Source organism: Capsicum annuum, chromosome 5 (assembly GCF_002878395.1).
Source record: "Capsicum annuum cultivar UCD-10X-F1 chromosome 5, UCD10Xv1.1, whole genome shotgun sequence".
In the NCBI taxonomy this organism is placed as follows: domain Eukaryota; kingdom Viridiplantae; phylum Streptophyta; class Magnoliopsida; order Solanales; family Solanaceae; genus Capsicum; species Capsicum annuum.
In genome coordinates, this window is record NC_061115.1 from 190,577,791 (window position 1) to 190,589,380 (window position 11,590).

General features: G+C 34.5%; 1 long non-coding RNA gene across 1 annotated transcript; it reads left to right on the top strand.

The window, feature by feature from the left end:
* The first annotated feature begins 942 nt into the window (after positions 1 to 942).
* LOC107871053 lies at positions 943 to 11,161 on the top strand. The gene is made up of 2 exons (XR_001674589.2): positions 943 to 1,255; positions 10,710 to 11,161. It is a non-coding gene; the product is annotated as an uncharacterized LOC107871053 (long non-coding RNA).
* Positions 11,162 to 11,590: the final 429 nt, after the last annotated feature.

Below are 11,590 nucleotides of genomic sequence, written 5' to 3' on the forward strand. Positions count from 1 at the left end.
CTATTAAATATAGTCTAAATATAACATTCAAAACACACATTTTAATTAATTGAAGATTAAATATCCATATTTGTGAATAATATACTTTCAACCATTGTTTGAATGTAACACATTCAAAATATACATTTTAATTAATTGAAGATTAACCGTGCTAAAACTGACATCATACATACTACATTAGGATTTTGAATAATGTAATCTTAAATATAGTCTAAATATAACATAACCGAAACACACATTTTAATTAATTGAAGATTAACTATCCATACTTGAGGATACTGTACTTTCAATATAGTCTAAATATAAACAACCAAAACACACATTTTAATTAATTGAAGATTAACCGTGCTAAAACATACATCACACATACTACATTAGAATTTTGACTAATATGATTTTAAATATAGTCTAAATATAACATATCCGAAATACACATTTTAATTAATTGATTATTAACTATGCTAAAACAAATACTATTACTCTAGTAGTTAATACTATACTAAATTAGGATTTACCCATAAATAAGGAACAAAAAGTACTATTACCTCTTTATGGTAGCAAAATGATCTATTAAATTTAAATAATTTTAAATTTCTAAATATTAGGTAAGGAAATCTTTAAATAAGAGATATTATCTTACATCAAAGGTCAAAGGTGTACATATTTTATTGGATCTCTTTTACTTTTTATATCATTTATTTCTTTATTAATTATTCTTTTTGTTACCAGTGGTATACTCGCACTGCTATGAGACTCTTTGCCTATTTCTTCATCAATTTTTCTTTATCAAGCAAAATCTAATGTTAGTTTTCTTTTTTTCCTTTTTAATATGTTATTAGTATATACTTGTTTTCCTGTTATGCTATTTTCTATAGAATGGAAACAACTTCTCTGTCTTCCACAAATAACTAATTCTAATCTTGTATGTATAATGTAATTTTTTTTTGAATATATATATGTCTATATCTATCTATATCTATATCTATATCTATACTACCTTAAAAGTACCAACTCAAATTAAACTTAAAGTGAAATTACTAGTATACCCCCAGCTCATTAAAATAAAATGAACTTATTTAAATTTAAAAAAAAAAAACCAGCACATTGAACCTGCCTTATATTACACAACCCTACAAATGCGCTGCAAATTTTCAAAAGACACTAAAAACACTTTTCCACTAGACGCCTCTACCTCAATTCCTTAACATGATGGTTCTATCACAACACTTTTCCTTCTTCTTTCTCAGGCGACAAGGTACGCGCTGTTACTTCTCGATCACTAATCCCACACACTTTTACCATTAGTCATCTGATTTAAACCAACTTATGGCATTGTAATTTATTTTTAGAATTCTATCAGTTTCAATATTCCTTCAAACTACATGCAATTTTCTTTTAAATTTAATTTTGAATATTTTATTTGAAAAGCTATAAATATGTTTGTTGTTGTGCTATTCCTGGCAGTGGATTCTTTTAAGATTTAGTTTGATACCTAGTCTATTAGGAGTATTTTAGTACTTTCTTAAGACATAGTTTGATACTTAGTCAATTTAGTAGCTTTTAAGACTTATATTAATTCTAAATCTATAAAATCGATTATAATCTATGTTAATAATTATCACTACGATATATATAATTATTAAGGAACATCTAACGAAGTATGATATTAATATAATACATTAATTAAACTATACAAATTGATTATAAAGGTAACTACCCATGTAAATTACTATGTTCCACACCCCTTAAGTTAAGGGAGGCGCGGTGGGGTTGGGGTAAATTGGCTTGGGGTGGGGTTGGGGTAACGTGGGGGTGAGGTGAGGTGAGGTGGGTGATTTTGAGTGTGGAGGACATATTTTTATTTTTTTTCTCACTTTCTTTAAGAAAATAATTTTTCTATTAAATAGGTTGAAGTAGAGATTGATTGAGCTTATTTGAACCCAATTTGAAAATAAGTTGGGGTTTAATGGGTTGAGATTTACCCAATAATAAATTATCTTGAACCCAACCCATTAAATTTTGGACGGGTCAACTCAATTTGGGTTCATTTTGACACCCCTACCCTTAACCCATGAAATTCCCTTCGGCCTAAGCATCATATGTCCCTGACCATCGTCTCCTCCCCATCCTGCCTCCTCCTAACATGAGAATGTTCCTCGCCATGATTGCGCTTCTTTGTACGCTTTCTTGGTCTCGTAACATATATGATTCTTTTACAAAGATTCTTCATCACTAAATCAGAAATGATGTCTTTGGGGGGAGGGGGAATAATGAAGTCATTTTTCTGAGATAGAAGGAAAAAAGAGTCTTTGTTCTGAGATTGATAAAGATAATGAAGTATGAATCTCAAAAACATAATAAAAATGAGTATTAATGTAAAATTAAACAAAGATATAAAAAAGGGAACTATTAAAGGACTTAGTCTCTTTTAAAGCCTTCGAACTTCGAGGATTTATTTCATGACATTCCCGACCTTCATTGTCAATTTTAAAGTTGATTCATGATGGGGCAACTCAATAGTACATCTTGGGTGAGATTCAAAATTATCAAAATTTTTGAAATCCATTTAGGGTACGTTTGGATTTCAAAACAGTAGCACCGTGATATTAGCGTGCGGCGCACGCTCCAGTCCACACCTAGGGGGTGCAGTAGAGCATGCGACACACGCTCCATTCCGGCGCACTAGAGCATGCGATGCATGCTCCATAGCACTCTCCTAAAAATTTTAACTTTCAGCTCCGCATCCAGAGAGGTATTTGGGTCATTTTTCCACCTCTATTTAACCCCCGAAACAAGAGATTCAGCCCTCATTAACATAAATATACTCACTATCTCTCAAATGCTCATGAATTGTGATTTCCATGTTTTAGATTGTTTTTCATCCATGTTAATGTTAATGTTTGGTTTCCAAGTTGAAATCTTTATTGTACTTTATGATATTATGATAGCATGTACTTTGGATTTGAATTCTCTTATGTTGATATCTTGAATGAAGTCATGATGCTTCACCATGTTGTCAATGTCCAAAAACAATATTATGCCCTCTAGGTGTTTGACAAAATGTTTAAGTGAATGAATTGTGCAATTGTGACTCATTTGTGATCTAAATGATGATCCCATGCTATATCCATATGTTTAAGTTGACTCCCATGCTAAAGCTATGCCTTATAATCGTTTGATGGAATGCTCATGAGATTTGATTTGTGAAATTATGATATGTTAGAATGCATTCCTACTCATGTACAAGATTATGATTTTCAAGTGGTTCATGAAATCCCTCAATGATTTTATTATGAATTGTTGACTATGGTCATGTGTTCAAGAAGTGTCATGTCTTATTAATATCCATGCTATTGAGTCCTGCGAGTATTTAATACCCGACAATTTAGTTGTGTGCCTAGAGCTAATGTCAGTTTTCAAGATACTCTCAGTCAAGCCATGATCAGTAGAATTCAGTCAGTTACAAAACTCAGGAAAACTCAGTAATCTCAAGATCAATCAGTCTCATTTAGTATTCAGTTAACTCCTTAGTAAACTTAGTCAGGTAACAAAACTCAGTAGTATTCCATCAGTCAAAGAAACTCACTATGCTCAGTTCAGTTCAGTTTAACAGTACGATCAATAACAGCTCAGTCAAGCCTTATATGAACTAGAAAATCAGTCCAATGTCTATTCAGTTGGGAGTAGGATTCAACATCGAGTGAACCCAAGGATGGGGAATCACCTACTAACAGAGGGTGTGATCTTTAGAAATAATCCTTGCATTCTAGAACTACGTAGCCAACATAGGTTGAGATATACCCCTTTGAGTTTAGGGTTAATACATCTCATTCGAGTTCTCTTACCAGCGAGGGGTTGACGGAAGAGCTCCCTGTTAGCAAAGGGTTAAATCATAGCTTGTCTTTACCCATGGCACGATACTGACACCCTTCCAGCTGGGGTTATATATTGGAACCCACCAGTTCAGTTTTGGTGCATATCAGTTAGATGATTACCTCCTATAGCTTCAATTTTAGATTCAGTCTCACTAATAGAACTCAGTTTAGTTATACAGATTTAGGATTATTAGATACAGTTACTCAGCTCAGTAAAAAACTCAGATAGTTCTTCAGAATTAGGACTATCAGATACAGTCATCCAGTATAGTATAGAACTCGGATAGTTCTACAGTTTTAGGACTATTAGAAATGATCACTCAGTTATCGATTATAAAAAATATAGTACCAGTATACTCAGCTATCAGTTATCAGTTATCAGTAAACTCAGCTATCAATATCAATAGACTCAGTTATTCAGTATCCAAGTATTAGTAAACTCAGATGTCAGTATATCGGTATTCAGAACTAAGATTTAGTGTTATCATGACCCCAGTTCTAGTATACATATTTATGCATGTATTGTCATTCATTCATGTTCATGTTTCTCAGTCAGCTATGGTCCATGCAAATGAAACCTTGCATTTAGCCTACCTCACTTTGCATACCAGTAAATTCCCACATGTGACGCATACTTTTCTCTTGCGCTATGATGTTTTATACCATAGGTTCAAACACTCAGGTTCCCGATTGCACTTAGCAGTTCAGATTTCACAGTCAGAGTCAGTAGTGAGTCCTCATAGTTTGAGGACATGATTATTTCATTATTTCATTATTTCATTATTTTATTATTTCAGTAGTTAGTTATTTTAGCAGTTGGAGTTAGTTAGGGGATTGTCCCATCATCTCCACAGTTCAGACAGTTTAGAGGCTTTTCAAACTAGAGTATTTCAAAGAGTTGTTTTCAGTTTTGGTCATATTATACCTTGATCACACATTGCTTATTTTAGTTTTGAACCTTATGACAAGTTTTTCTCCAGATTTCCACATTTATTTTAGTTATATTGATATTTCAGTATTACTATTATGCAGTGCTCAATCAAGTATCATTCATGGGTTAACTAGTGGTCCTTTGGGGATAGTTAGCACCGTGTAGCATCCGGGGTACCAGACTTGGGGCGTTACAAACTTGGTATAAGAGCTTAAGGTTCAACACTATCCTAGAAAGTCTGAAAGCCGCATCTAGTAGAGTTTTGTGCATGGGTGTGTAACGCGCCACACTTATGAACAGGAGGCTATGAGATGTTTTAGGAAAAGTTTCCCTTCTTTCATACCTTAGATCATGATATAGAAAGGTTCTCTAAGAAATATATGTAGATTCTTATCATGCTCCACTCATGTCAACTCCACCTTACTTTCAAGGTAATAGAAATAGTGAAGCTCAAAGTCCTAGAAATAAGGCTTTCTCAGACAGTCCCTGTAGACAGTTATGGGAATTACCTACAAGCTCAAGAGTATCTCATCACTTTGTTATGTTCCAAAGTCGTACAGATTTTATTCATGATCAAGAGAACTTATTCACGAACCCAAACTATGATATCCCATCAGATCCCTTCTCAGAACCTATGATAGCATATGACCTTGAGTTAGTAGCATAAATCTAAGAGTTTAGTAGTAGTAGAGTTGGGATAATGTTATCCATATTAAACATATTATGTATTCATGAAGATAGTTATACCAAAGTAAATCAGTAGGCTTGAATAGTGCAAGCAAAAATTTAAGTCAGTTGATAAGAAATTAAGTATGAAGGTATGAATGTGAGTTAGGATATATGATATTAGTAGTCATAAAGAAACAAAAGTAGATATCATGTTTAGTGAGGCAATCATGTACCGAAAACAGTGTAAGTATGCGATGATGACTGCAGAAACTAAAGAAAGTTAAGGGTTATATCACTGGAGATAGTATTAGCAGCGGGTTTTATACTCTTAGGTGTAGTCTTTTAGGATGAGTTTATCACTCAAGTGTAATATTACACCCCAGACTTTAGAGTAAATTGATTGCAGTTCAGTTTAGAGTATAGTTAAGTGTTCACAGACTTTTAAAGATGAATTTAAGCCAGGGGGGATGGTAGAGCAAGTAACAAAGTTAGACTCTCAAGCTCTAGTAAGTAGTGCCAGTATGTATAGAAAAGCAGTAAGGGAAGGCGATTCCCGACCCATCCTTATCTCAGCGCAAAGTTTTGTACTTCAGTCATCACGATACCTACGCATACTTTACATCTCAGTTCCATAAAATAAACACAGCTTATATTCATGCACCTTCCATAGAATCATGTACGATTCCAGTTCCTAGTATAAGGAGTTCCAGTTCATTCAATGTTACAAATCATGTTTCATAAATACAGAAACTCCAAACTCAGGTCATACATCTCATGATTCATGTACTCATGTCACGCCTTACAGTATGCTCAGTTCCCATGACTCATGCCACGATCTTAATAATAAGTTAAAAATTTAGACTATGTTATGTATGTCCTCAGTTTAGACTCCTTGATAAATTCATAGTATTGATATTCTATACCACAGGCCTCAGTTCAGTTCCAATTTTGATATAGTATTTGTTCATACTTTAGGTCCTCGATTTATATCAGTCTACATTATGTAGCTATCAGAACAAGTACCCAGCTTCAGTAAAATATCAGTATTCAGTCTCAGTTATGGTCTTAATTGTCGTCTTAGTTACAGTCTTAGTCACAGTCTCAGTCTAGTAATCAGATCAGTAACTCAGTTCAATTTCAGGTTTGCTTGACCATAGCGTACAACTATCAACATATAGTTATCTGTATTTTAGTACCTCAGTTTATAGACTATTTCTGAATTATGTTATACGCTGGGTCTTTCATTCTAACATAGTATAGTTTTCATAAATTCATGCTCAGTTATCTCATGTTACCCAGTCAATCCTTACCTTATATGTATAATACTCTACAGTTTCAGTCCAGTTATTTAGACTCAGTACAGTTCAGTCTTACATGCCTAATACTCAGCTACCAGTCATGACTCAGTTCGTATGTGCCCTGTGCATCATCCTAGTTTCCTCAGTATCTCAGCCAAGTAAGTATTCTTTGAGGCATATAATGTCGCAAGGGGTAGATGCTCTACAACCTCTGAGCTATCATGTCTTACACCCTTCAACGTTTCTTTATATAAAGAATCCAGTTTGGAATGGTGGGATTCAAAGGTTAACACTCCAGTTCCAATCTCAGTAGTAACCCATGTATTCAGGGGCTTAGTTCATCTCTAGATACTCAGTCTATGTAGCACGTTTTAGGCTCAGTTATGCTCTCATATTTCTATTTATGTGTGTTTAGTATCTTCAGTTAGAGAGCTGCAATTTAGAATTCTTGAAAACCCCTCCTATGAAAAGAGTGAAGAGGTTCAGCAAGAAGGAAAAGCTCAGTCCCCGATATGTCATTCCCTTTAAAATTATCAATCATTTCGGCAAAGTATCTTATGAGCTCGAATTTCCTTCAGATCTAGCCTCAGTACATCTAGTATTTCATGTCTCCTTGCTAAAGAAGTGCATAGGTGACCCAACAGTTGTAGTCCCTATAGAGGGCGTAGATATTCAGAACAACCTCTCTTTCGAAGAGATTCCAATTGAAATTCTTGACTACCAGATTCGCAGACTGAGGAACAAAGAAGTCCCTCTAGTCAAAGTTCTTTGGCAGAATCAGTCCATTGAGGGAGCTACTTGGGACGCAGAAGCAGACATGCGGACCAAGTATCCTTATTACTTCTCCATAAACTCAGACTTTGCTCAAGGTAATAGCTTTTCTTAAGCTTATTCAGTCTCATGTTTAGATTTCCATTATAAACTTGGTATCAATTACCATAGCTTATTCAGTCATGCATTTATGTGTCAATTTAGTCATGTATTCCTGCATCAGATATGCATGTTCAGCTTGATAAATTCATCTTATCAGTAATCTCAGTCATGTATTCATAAGATATTTATTCATGCATCAGATATGCATATTTAGTATAATAAACTCAGCTTAACAGCTATATCAGTCATGAAATCATGTTTCAGTTGTGCATGTCCAGTATGTACTTCAGTTTATCATTTCTCCCATCTCAGTCAGTCTCATTCGAGGACGAATGTTCCCAAGGGTGAGATATTGTAAGATCCTGCAAAATCCTAAGTCTAATTCATCTCCTTAGAGCTTATAAAGGATCCAATACTAAGAAAATTTAAGCTAAGTGTTAAGGAATTAGTCTATTTTAAAGCCGTCGGAATTTGAGGATTTATTTCATAACCTTTATAACCTTTGTTTATTGATTTTTAAGTTGATTCATAATGGGGCAAGTCAATAGTACATCTCGGGTGAGTTTTGAAATTTTCAAAATCCATTTAGGGCATGTTTGGATTTTAAAACAGTAGCACCGTGCGATTAGTGTGCGGCGCATGCTCCAGTACACCCCTAAGGGTGGTGCAGTAGAGCATGAGACATACACTCCATTCCGGTGCAGTAGAGCATGCGATGCACTCTCCATAGCATATTCCTAAAAATTTCAGCTCCGCATCCAGAGAGGTATTTTGGTTATTTTACCACCTCTATTTAACCCCCAAAATACGAGATTCAGCCCTCATTAACCTAAATATACTCAATTTCTCTTAAATTCTCTCAAGAACAAGCCTTAGGATTTTCAAATGAAGATTCAAATCTCAAAGATTTTGCTGTCAATCTTCTCTAAATCAAGCAATAAGGTCTGTAAAGTGTTCATCCAAGGATCCCTTTCATCCTTGGATCTCAAGAAACTAAATTTAAATCATGAATTATGATTTCCATGTTGTGGATTGTATCTCATCCATGTTAATATTAATGTATGGTTTCAAAGTTGAAATCTTTATTGTACTTCATGATGTTATGATAGCATGTACATTGGATTTGAATTCTCTTATGTTGATATCTTGAATTATGAACTAAATATGATATACATGATGCTTTACCTTGTTGTCCAAGTCTAAGTACAAGATTATGCCATCTAGGTGTTTGACAAAATGTTTAAGTGAATGAATTATGCAATTGTGACTCATCTTTGATCTAAATAATGATCCATGCTATATCCATGTGTTTAAGTTTACTCCCATGCTAAAGCTATGCCTTATAATCATTTGATGGAATGCTCATGAGATTTGATTTGTGAAATTATGATTTGTTAGAATCCATTCCTACTCATGTACAAGATTATGATTTTCAAGTGTTTTATGAAATCCCTCAATGATTTTATTATGAATTGTTGACTATGGTCATGTGTTCAAGAAGTATCACGTCTTCTTAAAATCCATGTTATCAAGTCTTGGGGGTATTTAATACCCAACAATTTAGTTATGTGCCTAGAGCCAATGTCAAATTTCAAGATACTCTTAGTCAATCCATGATCAGTAGAATTCAGTCAGTTACAGAACTTAGGAAAACTTTATAATCTCAGTATCAATCCAGTCCCATTCAGTATACAATTAACCCCTCAGTAAACTCAATCAGGTAATAGAACTCAGTAGTATTCTGTCAGTCGATGGAACTCAGTAAGCTCAGTTCAGTTTAGTTAATTAGTACGATCAGTAATATCTTAGTCAAGCCTAATATGAACCAGGAAATCAGCCCAGTATCTATTCAGTTGGGAGTAGGATTCATCACTGAGTGAACCCAAGAATGGGGACTCACCTACTAGCAGAGGGTGTGATCCTTAAAAGCAATCCTAGCATTCCAGAACTACATAGCCAGCATAGGTTGAGATATACCCTTACGAGTTTAGGGTTAATATATCTCATTCGAGTTCTCCTACCAGTGAGGGTTTGACGGAAGATATCCCTATCAGCAGAGGGTTAACTCACAGCTTATTTTTACCCATGGCACGATATTAACACTCTTCCAGATGGGGTTACAGGTTAGACCTCACTAGTTCAGTTTCAGGGCATGTCGGTTAGATGATTACCTCCCACAATTTTAGCTTTAGCTTCAGTCTCAGTAATAGAACTCTGTTCAGTTCTACAGATTCAGGACTGTTTGATACAGTTGCTTAGCTCAGTAAAGAACTTAGATAGTTCTTCAGAATCAAGACTGTCAAATACAGGCATCCAGTATAGTATAGAACTCGGATAGTTCTATAGTTTTAGGACTGTCAGAAACAGTCACTCAGTTACCATTAATCAATAATACAGTACCAATAAACTTAGATATCAGTTATCAGTAAACTCAAATATCGACATCAGTAGACTCAGTTATTTAATATCCTAGGATTAGTAGTCTCAAATGTCAATACATCAATATTCAGAACTCAGTATTCAGTGTTATCACGACCTCAATTCCAATTTACGTATTCATGCATGTATTTTTATCCAGTCATGTTCATGTTTCTTAGTCACTTATGGTCTATGCATATGAACCCTTGCATTCAGCCTACCCCACTTTGCATGCCAGTATATTTCCACGTACTAACGCATACTTTTCTCTTGCGCTATGGCATTTTATACCATAGGTTTGGATGCTCAGGTTCCCAATCACACTTAGCAGTTTAGATTTTAGCAGTCAAAGTTAGTGGTGAGTCCTTATAGTTCGAGTACATGATTATTTCATTATTTTATTATTTCAGTACTTAGTTATTTCAATAGTCAGAGTTAGTTGTAGGATTGTACCATCATCTCCATAGTTCAGACAGTTTAGAGGCTTTTCAGACTAGAGTATTTCAGACAACTGTTTTCTGTTTTGGTATTATTATACCTTGATTAGATATTGCTTATTTTAGTTTTGAATCTTATGGAAAGTTTTCTGCCAGATTTTCACATTTAGTTCATTTATATTATTATTACAGTATTACTATTATGCAGTGCTCACAACAGGTACCTGTCATGGGTTAGCTAGTAGTCCTTTGGGATTGTTAGCACAGTAAAGCATCCGGGGTACCAGACACAGGGCGTTACATTACAACTCAAAGAACCAACCTATTACACAAAGTTTACAACTCTCTAAGAAAAGGACCAGGTTCTTTTTCAAGCTAGTGAACTGATTTGATGATTGTTTTTTTTCTTATTAGTGCCTGAGTGAAACTTTTTTTTTGTAGTCTGTTCTACTTAAGACAATTTTTGATCGAGTACTTTAGATAATGTAGTCTTCTTTCTTCAATGGGACTCTCAGTTTGTTTCACTCCTTGTTACCATCTATCTCCTTGATTGGGTAGGACTCATTTATTTTCTCAATCTTCAAGTGTTGAATTTATCTTCTCCTCAACTCTTTTCTGTACGTGATAAATGTTGACAGTATAACTGAATTTTCTTGCTTATCCATTTCTGACATCAACCATTTAGCTTATCAGTAGCCTTGCTCGTAACTATTCTTTCTTCACTTGTGTGGACCAGCTTGCACAACATGTTTCATTCATATTTGATAATGACAAACTAAGCAACACAAAATCCATCACAAAGTAGGAATTAAACTTCTAACTCCTATTTCTATAATAACACAAATCTTCCTAAGAGAAGTGTTCCCAAGTCTTTAGTTCCCTAACTTGAAGATACAAATCCTAACTCAGTTTATATTTTACTATGACAAGAATTAAGACTCATTACAACTCAAAGAACCAACCTATTACACAAAGTCTATGACTCTCTAAGTAAAGGACCACGTTCTTCTTCAAGCTAGTGAACTGATTTCCCGATTGATGCTTTTCTTATCATTACGTGAGTGAAACTTTTTTTTTTGCAGTCTGTTT